The 22,118-nt window shown below is 41.4% G+C and overlaps 1 protein-coding gene and 1 long non-coding RNA gene across 3 annotated transcripts in view; one reads left to right on the top strand and one right to left on the bottom strand.

The window, feature by feature from the left end:
- Positions 1-2,584: 2,584 nt before the first annotated feature.
- LOC135417852 (uncharacterized) overlaps positions 2,585-22,118 on the bottom strand; it is a 32,626-nt gene continuing 13,092 nt past the window's right edge. The window contains exons 1-3 of one of the 2 annotated variants that reach the window (XR_010432240.1): positions 17,238-17,392; positions 14,148-14,268; positions 2,585-8,907 (exon numbers count right to left, since the gene is read on the bottom strand). This is a non-coding gene — a long non-coding RNA (uncharacterized LOC135417852). Of the gene's footprint in view, positions 8,908-14,147; positions 14,269-17,237; positions 17,393-22,118 lie in introns of those variants that run through there. The other variant, XR_010432239.1, reaches the window with a different exon arrangement.
- PHYHIPL (phytanoyl-CoA 2-hydroxylase interacting protein like) overlaps positions 11,388-22,118 on the top strand; it is a 58,299-nt gene continuing 47,568 nt past the window's right edge. The window contains exon 1 of the mRNA XM_064662427.1: positions 11,388-11,668. The gene's annotated coding sequence lies outside the window, so the exon portion shown is untranslated. The remainder of the gene's footprint in view (positions 11,669-22,118) is intronic.

Below are 22,118 nucleotides of genomic sequence, written 5' to 3'. Positions count from 1 at the left end.
TCAGCTACCGACTTTTCTTCCCCCTTTCTTAGCTGTGTGTTTTGTGTATCCTCCTGTCTCTATCCTGTCACAACACCACCACAGAGCTGAGGGCAGCTTTTACATCTGAATGCTTTCCTCAAACAACTGGGCACTGTTTTCCCTCCTGATTCCATGAATTGGTACAATAAACTTTATCAAGCACTATAGATAATGATTTCCTTTTAAATGGCAAAATGTTTTTTCTGGCTTTTGTTTGTGTTACTCCTGGTGACTGAAAGATCTGTTAAGCCACTTCCCCTGCCAGGCTGGCTCTCGGTGGGACACTCCAGCATCCTGCAGTTTGGATGCATGTGAACAGACATGTGCTGTTTTCCAAGGCAAGCAACCATTTGTTAGGGAGAGCTGCTCACACTCTCCTCTCTACGGGAGTCCTTCCCCACTGAACTTTTGAACCACCAAAGCAAATCGAATTATGTAGCTCTACAAAATGGAAACCAGCATTTGAGCTGTGTGAGGGAAGTGTTCCAGCTTCAGCACAGTTGCCCAGGGAAGCAAAGCCAACAGAGAAACATTGTCCTGGATGACTAAAGAATAAGGGCCTGTTAAACGAGTTTTGTCTGGAGAGTTTGTATTATCTTTCTTGTGTCATCTCTTAGGCAAGACTGCGTATGCAAGATGATAAATTTTTGCAAGATTTTTCCTGTTTGGCTGCAACTGATGTAATCTGTGCACTACCTGCTAATAGGGTTTCCAGGGTTGGTGAGACAGTGGGAACCAGTGCCAGAAATAACAGCTCTAAATTCATTAAGGCCATACCTACCTTCAGTCTTGTGACAAGGGAATTACATTCCTACATATGAAATACAGTTCCTACAAATGTGATACCTCTAGACCTCTGTGCTTCCCAAGCTCCCTACACACCAGCATTCCCCAGGAAATGATGGGTGATTCCATGAGCCAAGTAGCTCCTCTGGATGCATCAGGCCACATGTGGAGACATGTCCAGCAGCCACAGAGAGGAGCAGGGATCTTGGAGCAAAGGCCCTGGTGGCAGGGTATCCATGGGCTCCCAGAGTAGTTCTTCTCCTCCCCTGGCAGTCCAAGCAGCAGATATGGCTGAGCAGAAGAGGACAGGGGCAGTGGCAGATACCCAGCCTGTGACAGGAGTGCTGAGCAGAGGTGGTGAGTGGTGATTCATACAAGCACACGTCAGTCCTGACAGGTCAAGTTCAGTGAAAAATGAAGGCAGGGGAAAACGAAAAGCTTTCCCTTTAAGCCTGCAAATAATAATTGAAGAAATCGATTGTTGAAACAAATTCTTAAAAATATTACCATGAAACAAACTGCCCTTTGGTGTGTTTCAGACCTATCACTTCCCTAAAACGGGTTTGGAATGACCACACCTGCCCTCTGGAATGCTGCATAACTGGAGTCATAGTTCAAAAAGAAATACTAACCAGAGGTATTTCCGTGGCCAGGCTGAATTGCATATTGAAGTAAAGAATACTTCTGAGCTGATCTTTGGTGGATTTCTTTTCCAGCAACACAGTAGCTCGAATCTTGTTGCGTTTCAAGTCTGTCCTTCTCAGAACTATGTTCTCAAGCTTGAGAGGACAGCACTGATTCGAGTGGGCTTATCTCAAATGCCTTCATCTTTCACGCAAAGATGCTTACAAGCTTACACAACAGCAGTGAGTCACTCGCACAGGATCAGGGTTTTATTCACCCAGCAAAAGTAAAACTGCTGTTCTCTGTCCCCAGCTCTAGCATTGCTAATTTACAGGACACAAATAATGGATGTGCTTTATGCTCTGGAAAAATGGATTATTAGTGGGTGATGACATCTCCAAGTGGACAATTATGCTGTCATTCATAAGTATTAAATTATTTTCCATGTACCTTTTCCTTGTTTCCAAGTGGAAATAAATACGAATTATATTTCTGCACTTCAAGGAAAGGAGCATGAAAGATCAAAGGTGCTAAAAGCCCCCCTCATATGTTAGAGGCGCTACAGCTGTGGGTTTGCTCTTTGTCCTTAATACTGTTAAGGATGGCATGTAATTCATATAAGCTTTAACAAGTGAACATCATTCTGTCTTTAAGACTGAGGGCATGATTCAGCAAGTCCCCTTTGCATTTGCCTGACGGTAGGAATGCTCTAATCTCACGGAAGTCAGCTGTAATGCATCACTGAAGAGAGGTATTGGGGCTGGGTCACACTGGGGAAATTAAGCAAAGATTATTTTAAGTAAAACCATCAGCTTTCACTGTATTTGTTCTGTATTTGGCTTTACAGATTTCAGATATGTAGCCAAGGTCAGCCATGTAGGTGGAGCTGATCACTGAAGTGGATCCCAAGCTGAGGATGGGTAGAGTGAGGTGCCTTTGCTACTTGCATTGTCTGTAGAGGGAGCCTAGGTAGTTGTTAGACTAAATCTCTAACATGTACATGCTTGTACTTGGCCAATGAGGTGAATCCTACCTAATTCCTGACTCTAGTGATAAGTTCATGGCAGATGTACAATCAGACCACGTTGTTTAGGAAAAACAAGAAGAAAAAGGAATATTGAGCAAAGGATATATGGGAGCAGAGTATGTGGGCTTTTTATTTTTTTAACCACCTCTTTGCTTGTTTCAGCTAATTATCAACACCACAAGTTAAATTAGCTTTTATTTTAAATTATTTTTAAATATCTAGAAATAGGACATCTTGTTTAAGTCAGGCAAGCAACCATGTCATAAACCCCCAGAGAGCAAGGACATTCAGATTCCATGATTTTTTAAGGCTCTAACTTAGACATCTTTACATACTACAAAACTTGAAGACAACATAAAATAAATGTTTTGTGCCAATATCGTTGCTTAATCATGTTCCTGGTGTTACTCTGTTTTTGTACTAAGTGACATTTGGATCTACAGATCTGCTGCATTGACTGTAGACAGCACAGAAAACACGTGTGCTCAAATTTGATACACAAATCAATAATTCGTATGTCCCTTTAAATATAATGAAAGTAAAGGCTCACATTGATCTGCATCAACTCTGATTACAGCTGCGTGATATTCTCTTCTGAACAAAAAGCAAAAGAGCTGCTGATGAGTGAACTGTAGGTGTCAGATGTTACAAAGCTGGCTCTCACTGCAGTCAGGCAGAGGAACCAAAACGAGCAGGGAGCCACAGGACATGACCCGGCTTCTATAAAATGGTGTCTGTTTAAAAGTAGGTTTTAACGGTGTGTTTTCTACAGCTCAAGGGTTCATTGCACTTTTCGTTGGTAATAAAAATAAAAAAAAAATAAAAAAAAAAATAGAAGGGAAACCCATCTCTGAGCTGTCGAAATATTGGCATACTTTGCCCATTGATTTAAGGTTTTGATTTTAGGAAAGCTTGCTAAGTGCACAATAACAGGGCCCATGCTGCCAACATATTCTGAGCAGAAGTAAAACTCTTCCCAAGGTACATCTATCTTCACTTTTCTGTGACACATAAATTTTGAAATAAGGTATCCAAGTGCTCTGCACACTTACATACTCTAGTTTTCTGAAACGTGGTGCTGGTTTTGCCCATGGGTGCTGCCTGTACCTGCCCTCCACAGCCTTCCTTCAGCCTCCCTGTGCAGGACAGTCTGTGTGGGTAAGGCAGCCTCCTCCAGCTCAAAAGCTTGTCAGGTGCCAAGATATCCAGAAAGGCAGAAAGTCAAAAATCCTCTTTGGCTTCCTTCACAGCTTGTTAACTCATACTTCATTTTTATTTGTGCCTTTGGCTTGAACATGTTGTATATCCAGATTGTCTGGGTCGGGAGCACTTTATCATCAAAACTTGCTATTGGCAAGTGTTACTTTGCCCTTGACTGTAGGTTTGATTGCTGTCCCACAGTTTGTGCAGTGTGTTTTCCAAAGTGATGCTACAAAGAAGACTGAGGAACAGAGAGAAGCCAGTTATCAGACCTGTGGGGCTCATAGCATACCACCCTGTGTGAGAATGGTCTCTGGAGCTGGGGATGCAGGGCACGGTGGAAGCCCTCTCTGTGGGCTCAGAGTGCTTCCTTACCTGGGAAATTCTGAAACTTCTGTATCCCAGAGAATCTGCAAATGCCCTCCTGCATGTTCTCCTCAAAACGGATATTTTGTACCTAAGACAAGGATAGGGTCCACTTTTGAAGTATGAACAAAAGCTTGGGGAGAAAAATGGGGAAGACTGGTTGAGTAGCACTTTTTTCCCTCTTCATTTTCTCTTTCTTGTAAAGTAACAAACCTTAGCTATGGAAGTGAGTGCTGCTCTGATTTCATGACTAAGCCGAGTTAGCGATGTACAGCACTACTAGCATTCCCCAAAAATGGAAGACTGTGCCTCTTCCCCCAGATCAAACTTCTCCAAATCTCATCTAAGTGATTTCAAAGAACCTTTTCAAAGAACATGAAACAAGTCTGTAAGACGAGACTTGTGGGTAGAAATCAGGTGAATAGCAAAGCAGATCTGCCTACAAGTTCAGAAACCCCCACAACCTTTCCTTTGCAAGAAAACTACCAGAACCAAGCACTTCTCTTGAGCATTCTGCCTGACCCTGAAGAGAATTAAATGTTGCTTTCCTCTACCATTGGATGAAGCAGGTTGCTGCAATAAGCTTGACCTCTCCCCAGTTCATCTCTGTGTTTTTCCTTGGAACCCTCTCTCACCCCTTCTCTTGCTGTAAGTTTAGAGAAGCAGTAGATTACTGTCACGTGTAGAACCCTCACTGCAAGGGCTGTGCCAGGGGCCTTAGACTCTCTCCCAGCCCTGGTCTGTCACACAAATTCTTACCATGGCTCAGTGCAAAGTAAGTGCTTTGTTGGGTTAACTGTTGTGCCACCAGTGCATCTTGCTCCTGTTGATTCCTGTGGAAGCTCTGATTTCATATTGCTTGATATCAGGGTCATCATTTACTCACCACCTTTTCACAAGTTAAATCTGTTCATTCCTCAAAACAGGAGCAGAAAGCGCATTTCCTTGCCACGTCCCAGCAAAACTGCCTTCCTGATATGGTGCAGGGCTACTAAAGGCATTTGTAAGGGTGGAACTGTACATTGCTATATTTTATTGGCTTATTTGGAGCTTGAAATGTAGAAGCGTGCAGGAAAGTGGGACACCAGTGCCTAAATGCTCCTGACATTTATACAGAAAAACACTCAGGGATTTACTTTAGGAATGGAGTGTGTGAGTAGGTCTCTTCTGTGTCCCTGAGAGTAGCTGAGGAATGCTGTACTGTTCATTCGCCACATCTTCAGATTTTACACATAATTCTCTAAAAAATGTGGGCAAATTGATTAATAAAAGCTGCACTTTGGAAACAGTACATCTTCTCTTCCTTATCAGAGAGAATTTTGTGTGCCATACCTTCAAATGTATTAGAAAATCCCTGCCTTTATAATGTTGCACAGTGTTTGTGTTTATTATTGAATTCCTTTTCACACAGATTACAAGGTGCTGGCTGCCCACAAAAGATTAAGAATCCATGTGGGTTGTTTATCCGAGCTCAAATCTTGTATACAAATAAAATCCTTCGGCAGTTTTAGCTGCGCTTTGAAATTCAAATGGTTAAGAGAAAAGCTCCTTAAGCAGATTGCAAGTAGTTAGATATGTTATTGTATATAAACTGTAAATGCATGCTTACAGACAGATATGCATAATGTGATAGTGGAGTTTGCTTTTCAGAGTCATGGGTGGATTTAAAAAGTCCCCAGTTCCAAACTAGCAGAAAGTTGCACGGGATCTCTCTCTCTGCTGCAGATAAGATCTGTATTTTGGCCTTGTTCTTGAAAAATCACAGATGCTCAGTGTTTGTTTAAACTCATGTACAGAGGCTGTGTTTCACATCTCATAGACTTCAGAGCAGCACATTGAAGTTAAGATGTGGAATGCTACTGAAATTCAATAGGAACTGGGCAGCTAGCTCTTTCAGACTCCTTGGAAAATCCCTGTCCAAATGTGGAGGAGGAAAAAGACAGCTGCAAAATAGATTAGAATCTTACTTGGAACAACTTTTATGAACATCTGAATGTGAAATATTCTTAAGGCCCTTCCTGTCCCAACTCTCCCCTCTCGTTCAGTGTTAAACTCATCCTCAGCTCTGTGGAGCAAATGCTGTGCTTTAAAAGCCAGCACGTTTCAATGTATAGAAAAGCTATTTTTACTTGGCCCAGGATTGAAACTAACTTTTCTTGGGCTTTGAAGCAGGATTAGTTTTCAAGAAAAGTTCTATATTTTAATGTAGACAGCAGGCTGGAAATGCCAGCTGTCTGAACCTGTTCAGCGGTATAAAACTTCAGAGTAAGTCCCAAGACAGAATGGTTACTGGCCAGAGAGTAGAACAGGTAATTAAAGGTGTTTAATAGGTGCATTTAACAAATAGCTCTGTGGTTTATCACATAGTTCTGCAGTTTATCACAGGAATATCACTTCCAGTCATTCCTGGCTGGATGTAAAATATTCATGCTAGCCCTAGCTTTTTTTTTCCTGCTTGAATATAATGTTTCATGGGAACAGTAAAACCTATAAAAGTCAGAGATCAAAACTGAATGTTATTTCCAAAATACCAATGATACACAGAATGCTGTCATGGAAACCTTCCTTACAGAGCCCTTGGCATCACTGCCCATCATCCCACACTGTGCCGTGGAGGTAATTCATCTGTCACACACTGGAATATGTCATCTATAAAGTGTAGTCACAATAAAAATACAGATGTCAGCCAATGATACTGCTTTTCATGGACAGATGGCAAAGCCTGCTTTTCATACCTGAATATATATCTGTCCATTGCAAAGCCGTGTGGGATCAGATGAGCTTTGTTTCCTTAAGAAAACTGGAATTTCCTCTGAAACCCATGTTAATATTAAAGGTTATGAACACTTTTCAGCTTGGAGTACAGCTCCTACTTGGTCATGTCCCATCAAAATCAACATTTCATTGCCACTCACAGGTGGTTTTGTTTATCCTTCACAGAATCCTTGGCATTATTAGTTATATTTCCTGAGGTAATTTATCCTTTTTCCAGACCATAACTAGAGAGACCATACCAAATTTCCAGGCAATAAGACAAGCAACAGTTTTTTGTCTTTATCAAGTGCAAAGTATAGACAATTTAACCCATTGCAAAGATAGAACATGACAGCAATATTTAGACTTGAGGGTAAGAGGCAGAAGTAGCAGAGCTTCTGTATTTATATGAAAGATGAGATGAAGTTTTGCAATTACATAACAGAAGGGATTATATTGTGCCAGATTCGTTTTCAATCCACATATCTCGGGGAAAATGCACATTTTTGAATGAGAGACCACAAAGCTGTGCAGACAGATAAGCTATGAGAATGCAATATCAGCTTCCTTTGGGTTTGGTACCTTTAAGTGAAGTAGACAATGCGTTCTGGCTTTGTCTCAGTATGGTTTTAGTTGCATCCTCAATTTTCAGGTGGAATAAAAAGACTGATTCAGGACATTTGGAATTTATTACAGAGAGGAAAGAGGTAAATCATTGATCTTTTCTTGATTTGTGTTTGGATTGTTCCCAGTAGCTGATTCCTACAGTATGTAAGTGAAATTATTCTTTTTTGCCTTTCACTGCATGTGGGTCTGTGCCTAAAGGGCATCAATAAATACTTAAACAGATTGCACTAGTGAAAATATATGTTAAACACAAACCCCAAAAACCTCAAAATTTGCATGATGGAAATATAGTGATTCATAAGTCTTAGTTATCATAAACATGATCAAAGAAAAATAGATATATATATATGCTCCTCTATGCCCACATGGGCACTGGAGTTAATCTCTGTCTCTTACAGAAACTGTATCTTCTCAGTCGTAGGAAATGCTACAAGTCATTCCAACCTAAAACCTTACTGAGATTATCCATTATTGTAGGTCTACCTTTAAATAAAAAGCCAAGAGAAGGTCAAACATTCGCTTTCTTTATGCTGCATGTTCACAGTCAAGTGTTAGAAATTAAGTCCTACAAAGTACGTGGTTTGGTGAGGGGCTTTCCTAGTTCTCACTGCACTGTAAATAAAATTACAAGAAAATAATGAGATGGGCTCACAAAAATGCTGATCATATAAGATCCTAACACAAACAAGAAATGAGTGTTCTGGGAGTTGTGCTTCAAAGAATAATGAGCTAAGGGTAGGAGACAATGGGCTTGGGAGATCTCTCAGAAGTTAATGGTACTTGTAGCACTGTGGTGTCAGCTAAGCTCTGTGGCCTTTTGTAGAAATTGTCACAACACCACAGGAGGGACAAGGCATCTGCACATGGAGTAGTGGGAACCACAACAAAGTCTACTTTTCATCTTGGGTTCTTTTTTCCTGACACAGCATTTGAACAGATTTTGGGTGAATGAATGCTATTAAGTTTTATGCCAAAAGTGTTAGGGGATGAGTTTTCCCTGTGTTTCTATACAAGCTGAAGTAAGTGAATCTTGAAAAAAAGAAAACTCTTATTTATTTTCAGGCTGAATAGACATACCTGCTCTGTTCTTACTCCATTCTGTGTTGCTTACTCCCAAGCACAAACCATTTTCAATTACGCAGCTCAAAAGATCTCACTATACTGACTGACTGCTGTCCCATATTCTCACCTTCTGTTTTAGTTGTGTTGTGAGAAGTGCAAGAAGAAGAATTTGTATGAGTTTCTCCTGCCAGATTTTTGAGGCTTTCCTCATTGTATCAGAGAAAATACTTGTCTTAACTTACTTAAAGGTGTACATGGGGTGTATTGGGAAAGAATGTCTCTTTCTCAGATCATTTTCCGCCTAAAAAGATCCCAAATATGAGTTTCTGACTTTCTAGCCAATATATAATTACTCAGAAGTTCCAGTAATTTTTGGAAGAGGTCTTCTGCCTTCTGCTTTCATTTCCTCCCTTTTATTAGGAAACTCTTTGTTTCTGCATCTGAAAGTGAAGAAAAGTACACTTCATTAAGTCTACAATTGTTTAGAACTCAGAAGTGTAGATTGATTAGCACATACTCTACAATAGCTCTTATAATTAACAGCTTTAAATAAATGGGTTTTAAACTATTCTTACAGTTTCTAGTGCTTTTTATACAGTCTAAACATGCTGTGTACACTATTCTTTGACTCTGCTGTGTTCCTGGAGGGGAATGAATCAGAATATTCTGAATGCCTTATGTAACGTATTTAGAGAACGTTTTTTTCGCATCTTTGTTTGAATTTCTTGGACGGAATTAATTAATGGCAAAGTATAAAGGCCAACTTTGAAATCCCAGCTGACTTATACACTAGAGCTCAATTTGTATTCTACATCAAGGAAATGTTTGGATTTGAAAGAAGGACACCATTATCAAAAAGATTTCTGTAGATGACTCTGTTCGTCAGAGCACCATCTCTTTGCCACAGAAGTGCAATTTTAAAATTTGGGTAACTCAAAAAGAAATTGATTTTCTGATCAGAGTACATATATTGAATTTCTTATTAAAAATTAAATGCAGAACAGGAAATAGTAACTGAAGTGGGATATGAAAAAAAATTTAAAGGTTGGCTTTGTTTAAAACAATATTAATTTCAGACAAACAGTAGAGAGAATAAAGTCTGTAGCCTGCACTTTTACAGTCCAGTGGAAACCTGGTGGGGATAACAGCTTTTAGGAAAGAGAGAGATTCTTTTTCTTTTCATACTCATGTTTGCATTTGTAACTGTATTTCTTTGTACAGTAGCACACTACTGCAGTAATATGTAAGAATTTTTAGTTTCTTAGTATAAATTTGGGTATAAATTTTCTGACTTCAGTAAAGGCAGTGCAATAAAGATAATTTGCATCAGTTTCCAAAGAGTTTGATCAGTGGATCACTGCAGCACCAGGGAAGTCGGCAGGAAAATCCTGCTTTTGTCTTTGTGGAAAAGGGGCTATTCATGAAATGCCACTTTGTGATTTAGACAAGTAAAGCAGTAGCTGATAGTATATTACTGTGTGCACTTCATCCCTCTGCCTGCTCCAACGTGGGACGGGCAAAGGAGAACAGACAGGTCCTGCTCACACACCTACGCCTTCCCAGACTCCAGGTTCTACATACAGGGAGGGCATTCCTTGTAGGCAAAGCAGCTCTGCCAAAGTGCTAAGAGAGGAAATAAAAAAACCATCATTTGGGGCTATAACACAGTCACCAGCTTCTGCTGAAGCTGCTGGAATTTCCCCAGAGTTCCCTGTAGGAGCAACATCAGCTCTTGGTCTGTAGGTGGTGTGGCCCAGGGGAAGTCGGACACCCGGAGTTTGTGGCAGACTAGGCCAGTGCCTGTGTTAGAGCTGCAGGAGGCAGAACACTCAGCAGGGAAGGGCCAGAGGGCTTCCAGTTCACGTGTTAAGTTCGGGAAGTACAGGGGAATGTTTTCCAGTCTAGAGGTCTCAAAGCTTGGAAGAACCAAGCTTGCTGATTTTTACTGATCTATTTGTTATGTTCTCAGGCCTCGAAGTTTGTGCGGTCACACAAATCTGTGCAAAGTCAGTGAAATGGTCCAGTAGCTCCTATACAGGGCCCAGCACTAGGGTGTTAAGACTTCTAGGTAGATGGAAGATCTTGTCTTTATGTTTTCCAGGATTATTCTCCCTGTCAAAGAGAAACTGGACAGGGAGGACTACAGTTTTGATAACATCTTCTATGCTTTTAAATATTTGTAGTGTGGAAAAAGGGTTGATTGGGATAGTGTTTTCTGGTTTTAAGATAATTTTTCTTCTCACATTAGCAACTCTCTATTTTTTTTCTCAAACATTATCTACTTTCTGACTCAATTATTTATCTCTGTGGCACCTTGATGTGGTCTTGAGAAATGTTAAACACTGTCCCGTGTTTAAACACTTCACAGTGGAGCATTAAAGACAACTTTGTAGCTTCGAGCTCTGAATGAGAATACTTACTGCAGTCCCATCATAATACCTTGTCCTATTTCTCTGATACCAGCAAACTTCCACATTCCTTCAAGAGACAGGGAGTTAGGATTGGAACAGTAGCTGGTGTACAGAAAGTAGCCCAGCTTCTCTGGCCTGTTTGATACTGGGCGATCGTGGATTTCCTCCAGGGCTGTCGAGAGCGCTGTGGACAAGCCTGTGTTTATAGTCCTGCAGTACAATGTGAGCAGTGGCACAGAAATGCTGCTGGGCTCCTGCCAGAGGGCCACACAAAGGCAGCCAGATCATGTCCCTGCAATGCAAATGCGATGACAGTGGCAGCACGGGAAGTCTGGTGGCACAGCCACCTCCTCCTCTCTCCTGCTCACCCTCCCCAGTTCTGGTACTGGGAGAACATACTGCTGAGGGGGAGGATACCAGGAGCACTGGCTGCAGAGGGATTTTGGTAGGCAGACTGCCTTCAGAACTCCAAGTTCATGACCATCTGGCTTTGGGATGGGACTAATTATATGCCAGGACTCTTATTGACCCTGCACTTCAGGTGTCTTTGGAGTCTGGCTGGTGGCCAGAGTGGGCAGGACCGTTCCCTCATGAGGCCCCAACACAACTTCCAACAAAACCTCTCTTCTCTGTGCCCGAATGAGGGGACTGGCAGGAGCCGGAGGAGGAGCCCCGGGAGGGCAGTGCAGAGCCCTCAGTGAGGGGAAGGGCCCTCGGAGAAGTTCCATCTCCAACGGGAGCAAGGGTGGCTCCTCCAGCAAGGATCCCTGCCGGGCACCCTGAGCACAAGGTACAGCACTCCTGGGGCACAGGGAGATTGGAAAGAGGGAGAAGAGGGAACTGGAAAAGAGCTGAGCAACTAGGAGAGGAAGGGGATAAAGAGAGCAGAGAAATGAGGATGGAGGGGCTTGGAAGAACATCACCTACTGCCTGCAGGGAAAATAAGATTCATTGAGAGGCTCAGATATGCAGAAAGTAGGAAGTATTGGTGCTATGGGGAGCAGAAGGAGAATTTACTGTACAATTAATGGCTTGATGAGATCCTGAGTATGCAACGGCTGAGTAGTTTGAGTGGGAAGACCCACGTTATGTGGACAAATCTGACACGCATTTTTCTTTACATTTTTACTTTGCTTACATTTTTTTGTCTGGTTCCCACATGTCTCCAGAATTTATCAACATACAGTTGTATTCTTCTACATTGCTGATCTTCTCCTAAGCTATGAAGTAGGAAAACTATCTAAAAACAACTTTCAAAACCAGAATTTTCCTTCCTGAAATCAGCACATAAGGGATTCACTGCATCTCAGTCCATCAGGTTTCCCATCTTTTCAAAAGGATGTGGTTACTTCTGTGAAATAAATACTTTTCAAAATTTATTTTTGGAGGAGGGGAGTACATGTATATGTTTTGGGAATAAGATGTAAGAGATGGTGCCCTCTTCTGAAGGGATGGTTAGACCTGCTCTTTAGCGTGTGACAAAGCTCAAATATGGTTTGTTTTCTTGGTTTTGAATGCCTTTGGATCCCAGATGCTCAAGGATAAAGGTTTACTTGTTTGTTTATTGCTTGTTTTCTGAGTGAGTTTTATTTATTTATATTTATGCAGAATGCTCTATTCTACTGGGTGGTATGTCAGACTATTTCTTTTGGCACCTATTTTAAAAAATAGGTGCTTTTACTGTGCAGCTGAAGTGGTTTTGCTTCAGGTCCCCTTGTAGTAAACCCCACTGGAGTAGTGGCTCACTACAAAATGAAAAGTGAACAGTACTTGGCTTTATAAATTTCATACATATAGCCTTCCATTTTCATGCCTCTCACATGGGCCAGCATGCTTGGATTTACTGATTTATTTTTTGCATTTTAATTCAAATTGGAAAGTTAGTTATGTAGGGTGTTAAGTTCCAGCTGTCCTTATTTTGATATAAGATTATTTACTGCTTGATTAAGAAAACTCGTCCAGAATAACACTGTATATGTCACAACGGAGTACTTTCTATACAAAATGTAATTTTACAGTTTTTCCCTACTGACATTCCTCCTAAGACTTGTTTGGTATTTGGAAGGCACGCTGAGGACATTCCCAAGCTGGCCAGTACAGCTGTGGCTTAAGCCTTATCCTGTTTAGTAATGACTAAACACACAAACCACACACCACACACAGGATGGATCTCCATCCATGGGCTGGCTACAAGCCAGGCCTAAGTCACTAGGTAGATTTGCTCAAAAAGAGAAGCCAGAGCTGGAAGCAGCAGGTACAGGGATGGATCTCAGCCATCTCTGGGAATGTGCGTGTGCACGCGGTCCGGCTCATGGGGCTCTCTCGTGTCCTCGGGACACTGGGAACACCATGGGAGAGAACAAGTCCCTGCAATTCATCCTGCAATTCCTCTGCTGTGGAGCCAGTCTGGTGATGGCAGCACGAGACTCTTCTTTCACCTCTCTGGTAAATACAGACGAGGCAGTGCCACAACACAGCCTTGGTGACCCGCTGGAAGAGCAGTGGGGACTCTGCAGAGGGGTCGGGCTCCCCACTCCTCTGTCCTTCACATGTCTGGCCCATCCCCATGAGCTCTTCGCTCCTCTCAGGTGATGGGCTGACCCCACGCTGGCAGGAAAATGTTACACCCACCTCTGCCTTAGCTCTTCTTGGCCACCGGCTGCTAAAATCAGCCTGCGGATGTCTCACCTTCTGGAGCAACACTTCAAGATCTTCATTTTCATTCAGAAGGTGCAATTTTATGTTTTGAGTTGTGCTGTGAGGGAATGTTGCTGTTTGATACTTCTCTACAAATATAAATTTCAAGCTTTAAGGCTTAAGATGTACGGTGGAGAAAGTATCTACCTTTTTTCGTGCTTATGCCAATAACTGTGAATGTAAATAACTACATTAATGAGGCTTATTGGAAGCATTTTATTAGGGAATGTGAAAGTCATTAATTTTTCGGTACAAAAGTGTAAATGACCCTTCTTATATTTGTATTGGAAACTATGAAACTTAATTTCTGTGCATACAAGAGCATTTTTGTCCATCACAGTAGCCAAAGCAGTTTAGTAAGTCATTGTAGTTTGAAATAGCACTGTCATTTAGCACTATCATTTTTTCCTCCACGGCCTTACATTCCCAAATTCTTTCATAAAAGACAGTAAATGTTTGTGCAAATGTAAAATTAAAAGCATGGGTGATGTTCTCTGGGTAGAATCCTCATTTTGGCAGCTGGTTGGAGAATGAATAGGCATCGTTACTACTAAATGGAAAATTTCCTTTACTGGAGTAGCCAGCTGGTTTTGCTAGTGGTCTGGTAGGACATTTGTTTTAGATCTCCCAAGTGTTAAAATCATGCTTACTCTGTGGGTCCTGTTCATGCCAGCAGCAAGATACTGGTGGACGCTGTAGAAAGACATACAAATAAGGAATTGATTAACTTAAGGTGTTTTCATAGGTCTTAAAAATAATCAATGATTTATATCTTAAAAAATCTAGTGTGTTCATTTTGAGTTAAATAGACTAACAGATCAAGCCAAATGTTATAGTATATATTTTGAGTTTGCTCCAGTTCTGTTTGCTGCTATTTGCATCGATAATTGAAGCTTTTTGAAGTTTCACAGACAAAATCTCTTGAAAATCTCAGTGGGTTTGGCTCTTCAGAGTGATGATGTTTCAGCTGGTGATGTCACGATAGATTTTTATTATAGAGAACTTTCTTCTAAGGGAATGCATCTGGCACAAGTATAGCGCTATGGGAATTATTGGAAGTTAGTAATTGTGTAAGGATAACACTCAGAAGAGTAGGAATGCTGGACCAAGGCATGGAAAGAAGGCCCTTTGAAGAAGGTGGAGAAAGAAGGGGTAGGCACACTCACAGAGGTGTGGCGTGGAAAAACGGACACAGAACATGACTAGAAGACAGAAACCTAACACTAGATTTTTATTCCCTATTAAACAGTGTAGTGAATTGTTGTGTAAGGATTGTAGAAAATCCACAGGAGGAAACCTCCTACCAAGAAACAGTTGCAGAAACATACCCCTCCGAGGTCTAGTGCCATCTTTATCTACAACATCATTTCTGTTGTTTAACTCCAATAGTTACGAAGTGTGTCAAATTCGTGTGGAACAGAACCAATTTCCTTGCTCCTAAAATAATAATTTTAACATCCTTCTCGTTTCTAACAGCAACAGCAAAACCAGCAAAAGTTGGGAATAGTTTAAGTGCTTCCCTTTTGTGGATGCACACATATATAGCACACAGAGTCCAAGTCACAGAGTAACCACAACTGTCACACGCACTGGACAACAGCAGGTCTGTGTGTTTTTCCTTAAGGCCTGAATCAGCTGAGAAGAAGTGCCATGTTGAGCAGTACACTGCTTTTCTCTGGACAATTCAATGTGTGAATTATTTCACTATTGTTTCACTGTTTCCCTATGCACTAGATTTCAAAAAAAAAGCAATTTTATGTATAGAGTATTTAAGCACCCGTTAAGGCCTGCTCAGATTTGCTGGGATTACACATAAAATCCTGCCATGGATGCAGAGAATACTCAGCTTCTCCCTCCAAAAGGCTAGTCGTGCCTTCACATATGAGGAGTTATTTATTGAGTGCAATGATAACAGCGACCATATTGCTGTACTCCCACATTGACGCAAATGTTGGCAAAAGCTACTGTGCCAGCTGCCCACTTTACACACTCTAGTGGCACCTTTTCTCTTCCTCAAATCCATAAATTGCCATTATCATGCCATTAATGCTCAAACATTGACAGGTTTTTTTCTGCCTCACATATTTCTCAGAAAATAAAAGATGAACATGGATACCCAGGAGTCTGTAAAACCAGACCAAACCCAGCAGTTAAGAATTGTTCGATGCCAGAAAATGCCCTGGAGTCCTCTGTGGGAACATTATTGTAGAGAACCAAGGATTAATGCAGAGATTGAGGAGATTAAACCTTAATTAAAATGAGCACTTGTATGCACTACATACAGCAGACAACTATTCCTTTGGCTATAGTGGAGCAGGAGTCTTCCTGCAGTTACACAGGTCATACATCCCGTCCTTCCCAAAGAGTGGCTTCCTGCAGTGACTGCTGGAGGATGCACAGTGTCAGTATAGGAACACACAGCTACAGAAGACTCCTCATGGCACAGTGCTTCTCTGTAACAAGATGAGGTGACTTCCATACACATGGTTTTTGCCCTTCTGTTCATGGACTGTGCTGCTCCAGCCCATAATGGTATGTTCACTATCAAGTCAAAACCTGGGAGCTGCATTTCCCACTTGAGTACACAGAACTGGAGGTGATGATCATTTCTGTTAAGTTTTCATCTTTAGAAGTATTTATTTCAGATCTAAGATAGTCTCTGCCTGCTGGCCTCCAAAATAGGCTGTAAGGGCATATTCAAGACTTGAATTTGTGTCCCTTTTCACTTCTAAGTATGTTGACATAATTTTCTAATGCAGTAACCTTTCTCATATTTAAAAACTAAATAAATCAAGATAATTTGGTGCATACCGTTTTTATGATTGCATAATAATTTTTCTCCGTTCATGAGGGATTTTATACTCTGTACACTTGTGATGAACAAGAGGCATGACAGATCAAACTGTCATTTATTAATCATTGAAACAGGAGGAAAAAACCTGCAATGTTTTAGGTACATTCTTTCAGAACTCCAAGTTCTGAACTCCAAGTCACTTCAAGTATTTTGAAATAGAAACAGGGAATATAAAAATATATCTAAATGATGTGCCAACACCTTTCCAAAGCGCCACCAGTACTGTTCTTGTCTGGAGTTTGTGTAAAGTCAAAAGGGATTCACTGTTTGAATGTTTTCAAAACTCCTCATGTTGTAATCCCCTGTTATCCAATATTTTATTATTCTCAGCAGGACATTTAGCAGAGAGATGAAACCCGAGTAGGCCGTAATGAATGCTTTCAGCAGTTCTCCTTGCATATTCACAGCTGTGTGGAACTAGTTACTCTTAAGTGGAAACCTGAAGAGTCTCTACGTTGTGATGGTGTTTGCCAGTGTCCCCTTCTGACCTAGTCAGTACTTTGGTGTAATGTTATTTTTGGGACATGTTTGATAGCTTAGAAGCAAAGTCTAGAAATAGACATCCACATGTACATCTCTTAAAGCACCAGGTCTTCTGCTGATCAGACTCTCTGATAACTTCCTTCCTTTACTTTATTCAGTTTGCTGCACTTAAAGCATTCCTCAGGATCATTGCCAAATTATTTGTTTGTAGTTTCAGTATTAGTTTTAAATTACTTGAGATGGTGTCATAACAGGTATAAAGTAATTATTCTAATCTATAATTAATTCTTGATTAATTATTATTAATAAAAATAATTCTAATAACCTCTTGAAATACAGTGCCATCAAGTTCCATGTCTCTTTTTAGAAGGTTTTCCTGTGAAAATCCTTCTCTGCTGGTCCACTGAGGCTATTTGGGCTGAGTCCCTCTGCTTGAACCCTTGTGTTGAAGTCAGTGAACTTCCTTCTTGGTATCACTCTGGGAAGAAAGAACATAATCTCTGTCTTAGGCAACTTCATAAGAGATTTCATCCTGACAGTTTTCCTTACTCTCTATTCCTTACTTGGAAAATACAGAGGTGTTATATATAAATAAACAATAAATATATTGTATATGCTGTGTTATTAGGTGAGCAAATGAAAAAGGCAACTTGGCAAAAGAGGGTTGAGAGAAGAAGGAAAACCATGAGTCTGGTGCAGAAGGAGAAGCAAAGAGTTTGCAGAAGCAGAGAAAAGATGTTTCTTCAGAATCCTAATAAGCAGTATTAGTGACTTTTAAAATAATAGTGTTTGCTGGGACTTGTACAGAGGAGCACTAAGTAAGCTCAGCTATCTGGTGACCACCAAAAGATACTGCTCTGCAGCCACTGCCTCCAACACAAACAGCCAGCTCCATATAAGTGTCCCTGCTGGAGGCAATCAATCACATACACAACAGAGCAGTGATAAATAAGGTCTGCCGTTCATATACGTCCAGTTATTTTTGCAACTAAGCTATATTTGTGTCCAAAAGAAATATTTGGATGACTGAATGTCTCCCTCCCAGGAGCAGACTAAAAAAAAAGAGTGCATATTGTCAGCATAGGTCAAGAAACAAGTGAAACTCAGAACTGCATGCCTGCATGCATTTTGTCTTCCAAACCAGAGTGGTGCCACCCTGGGCAACCTTTCGGGAGACGTTGGTGCCTTAGGCTTAAGTACCTCATGTCAGAGTGAATGAAGAGATCCAGACAGCCAGCTTACTGCTTAGGATGGAAAACAATGCACCAAATGGAAGGAGGAGGAGCACTCTAAGAACATTATGAAAATTGCAGAGATAGTTTATAGAAAAGTGTTAATAGAAAAGATATCTTTGAGCAGAAAGTCAGCTTCTTGAAATCCCCCTGGCTCTGTGTTTCTCAGTGTGATGACAGCAAAATAGTTTAAAAACATTGGAGTTTGTGGTCTGGGTTTTTTTTTTTTTTTTTTTTTGCTATTACTGCCTGCCCCACAAAGAACACTTGTTTTAGAAATTCCAGTCAAGTCTGTACCTGCACACTGTGGGTTACCAGCTCTCCAGAACTGTCCCGAGGAGTCTGTCTGAAGTACAATGAGCTCAGCTGGAGATGTAGCTCCAGTGAGAGACACAGATTCAGTCACTTGGTGGGCACAGGGCAGCAAAGCAGGAGACTTGCAGCTGGTGTGTGCAGCAACAGAGGCACAGAGCTCAGTGGGGCTCACGTCACCAGCTCACATTTAGGAATTCAGTAATAAATATGGGAAAGTCTCATTTCCTTAATTGACTGGATCTAGGGATGATCAGTATGTCATTACTGGTTTTACCCATGAAACAAGAATATGCAATATACCTTCCCCTAGTCTTGAGTTTTTTATCTCCTATCTCTCTCTCTTTTTGGACATTCTCTCTACCAGAGCCATTCTGCAGGGCTTAGGGGAAGATGGATGCATCTGTGGTGTTTGGATTTGTTATGCCTGTGATTTTTCACTGTAAAGCCAATGTTAGGAGCTTTAACAATTTTCTCCTCGAGTTTGGCCTTGATCTTACTGCCAAGGAAATGTACATCAAGCAAGATTTTGCATTTTAAGGAGAAAAGCACAAACAGAAAAAAAAATTATCAAGTTTTTGATAAAATATGCATGTTCAGGCTGTTTTCCATTTGAGAGGCTGATGAAGACCAGCAGGAAAAACATTTAAATATTAACTAATTTCAGAATTACAGCTTTTTGAAGAGGACCAAATGATCCCAGATATCCCTTCTGTTTATAACTAGTGTAGCAACAAGGCAGAGGTGAAATTTCCTTCCTTGTTTGTCTTTTAAGAATTCAGTCTTTACCAGTGCATTATTCCAAATACTTCACTGAATAATCTTCATAATGATTTCAGTTTCTGTGAGTCTCATCACCAGCATATTTGTTCATTAGAACGTCTATGAAGGACAAACAAGGCTGAACTGAATTCATTAAAAAGTTTGAGCAAATGCTGGTGGGTTTTTTCCCAGTATTTTCTCATCTCTGTTAAGAGCTGATACAAATCTCATCTCAATGCAGTGAAAAACCTCCATCACTTACCTGGTTTTGTACATCTGTGAGCCCTCTCTACTTCAGAAGTAAAGACAGGACAGACCCTCTCCTGACTGTGACCTTTTTTCTGTAGGTATGAAACCTCTCCCATTACTACAAACAGCCTCCACCCGTGAACACTGTTAATCTCTCTGGCATGTTCAGGTCTTGCATGTGTTGGCTTTTTGCCATTTTATCTGAGCACAATGTTCTCAAAGCTTGCAGTATGACACATGATACAGCAAAGAAAGATAAGGAAAGGAACAGAGCAGACAGTAATCGATAGGAATGAAAAGGACAAAAGAGCCTCTCAGCATTTTCCATCCATTCTGCTACTTTTACTTCTTTTCCCTTCTCTTTATCTGTTGGGGTTTTTTTTACGTTCTCCCCTCTCAAGATTTTAAGTATTTTAAGTCAGTCCCTGTGTCTTTACTACGAGCATAAATTATGAGGAATGAGCAAAAGGAGCTACAAGCAATACACTTACAGCAGGAGCTGCTGACTCAGCACGTGAGGAGCCTGAATGGAGCAGCACAGCTCAGAATCATAAATCAGCATGCAAAAACTGTCAGACAGCCATGTCACCATGAAGTGGCTGGTTAGGAAGAACAACATGTTTTTCCCCAACCTAAAACTACCCTAGGAACAAAGCATTTGCACTCTCTAAGCTCCAGTTCTTGAAGCTTTTTGTTCAGGTTTTGTTGTTGTTGTTGTTCATGTTTGGTTTTTTTGCTTTTACTTAGGATTAAAATTTACTTGCTTAGTTACCTCCCATTTCATTCACTGAACATCTGATTAGCTGAATACCAGGTAGCGGATTATCACACAAGATTCTGTGGTGAGGTGCAACTCTTATTTAAAAACTTCTTGTGTAGATTTATAAGAGAGGGAACTTTATTTCTGTTGGCTTTTTATTAGCTTTGGATAGTCAGAAAAGACTTTTGAGATGACAACACTTGAGTTAAGCTTCAGATCCACTGCTGTTTTAATGTTCAAATTCTGCACTTCACATGTTTTCTTTCCCAGTCTTATGTAAGAAGATTACATAAGAGAGGACTGTAATCTCCAAAATCATTTACCATATTAAATAGCAACTACCATCAATGGATCTTTATCAGCTGCCTGGAGCACAAGGGAGACACGTGGCTGTACATTTGGAAACTGGTCACTCACAGTACTCATCAATGTTTGCTGCCAGTCGTGGGCAGATGTCATCAACAGTCATTACGCAGCTCTGAAAATAGAATCAAACTTGACCTGGACAGGTCCTCAAACAATTGATGAACTGCCTCTGAATGATGGAAATGTATGGAGTCCATTCTCTCCACCAGCCTCCTGCTGCTCAATGATCCTGCAGAGCCGGTGCTGGGGCAGCGTGGGAAGGGGGCGCTCAGGATGTACAAGTCAAGATAAATTCTTCTGACCCCGAAGACTCATGGTTTCTCTAGAGGTCCCTGATCTGTCCTCATGGGGAGGAGCATCACCACCATGTGCCTGCTGATCCCTGCAGCAATGCTGTGCCATTTCTGGAAATGGCAAGTTTTATTTGCCCCTTGTTCTTCCTTTTTGTCTTTTCCCTCAGAACCACTGGTAGCAAAGACAGTGAGTGGGAGAAGCACTTGTGGGGAAGAGAAGGGCAAACTGGTTCTGGGAACACCTCTGCCATGTGTGTGGTGCTTTGGCTGTCCCAGGCACTGTGCTGTGCCCTGGGAAGGGGGGAAACATTATCAGGATGCAGAGGGGTTCCTGTGCTGCTGTTTTGCCAGCTTTCCCCAACTGTGTGCACTCTGCATCAAGAGCTGGCATCGTGGCACACACCCCTTCACTTGCTGTGTTGTGTGGAAGGCGACAACCTGCCATGGTGTCATATTCATACATTTTCCTACCTCTGGTTTCCTCTGCTTAGCTCCTACCAGAGGATAAAGAGTACAGGGGGAGGCTTCCTTCCCCCTTCCTTCCCTGCCCTCACACAAGGCTTGGAGGAACACTGCCTTCTCCTTTCCTTTGAGAAGTGCACACAGTCCTTGGCACCAGACGTGGTCAGCTGCTCCTGTGCTCCTGTTTGCTTGCTGGTGTGTGGCAGAGGGCATGACAGGAAGGCAGGCAATGCTGTACTCCTGAAATGAGGCATAGCAAGTGCTGGGTGCCTGCAGCCCCAGCCAGCCTGCCAGTGCTTGTCTGCTCGTTAGTTAGCAGGTAGAACATTACAAGTGACTTACACTTAGTTGCTCCCCTGTGCAAGCCCCTCTGATCTCCAGCAGGCCTGGAAGACATGATTTAAGGCAGCGAGGAATGTGTTGCTGCTAGAGTTTGCACAGCTAGAGTTTGTGTGGTAATGCTACCTTTGAAAATAAAAGAGTGCTTTGTAAAGGCTACCAATACTGCTAAATGTAATGACAGGAGAAAAATAATTTTTAAGATGTCTCTGCCAAGAATGAGAGTCTGTTTGTCAGAAATTGCCACCAGCACTCCCTCAGTGGAAGGGGAGGAGATCTCTTTGCTATTTGCTTCTCCTCCTTTACAGTCTCTAGACGGGTGTATGCAAAGGGACTTTTCTCTTTGTCTCCTGTCCCAAAACAAGGAGGACACCACAGCAATAATCTTTTGGTGACAGAAACGACTGAATCAAAGTGTGTTATGAGCTATA

The sequence above is a fragment of the Pseudopipra pipra genome, chromosome 8 (genome assembly GCF_036250125.1).
Source record: "Pseudopipra pipra isolate bDixPip1 chromosome 8, bDixPip1.hap1, whole genome shotgun sequence".
Classification (NCBI taxonomy): Eukaryota; Metazoa; Chordata; class Aves; order Passeriformes; family Pipridae; genus Pseudopipra; species Pseudopipra pipra.
This window is presented reverse-complemented; position numbering and strand designations above follow the sequence as displayed.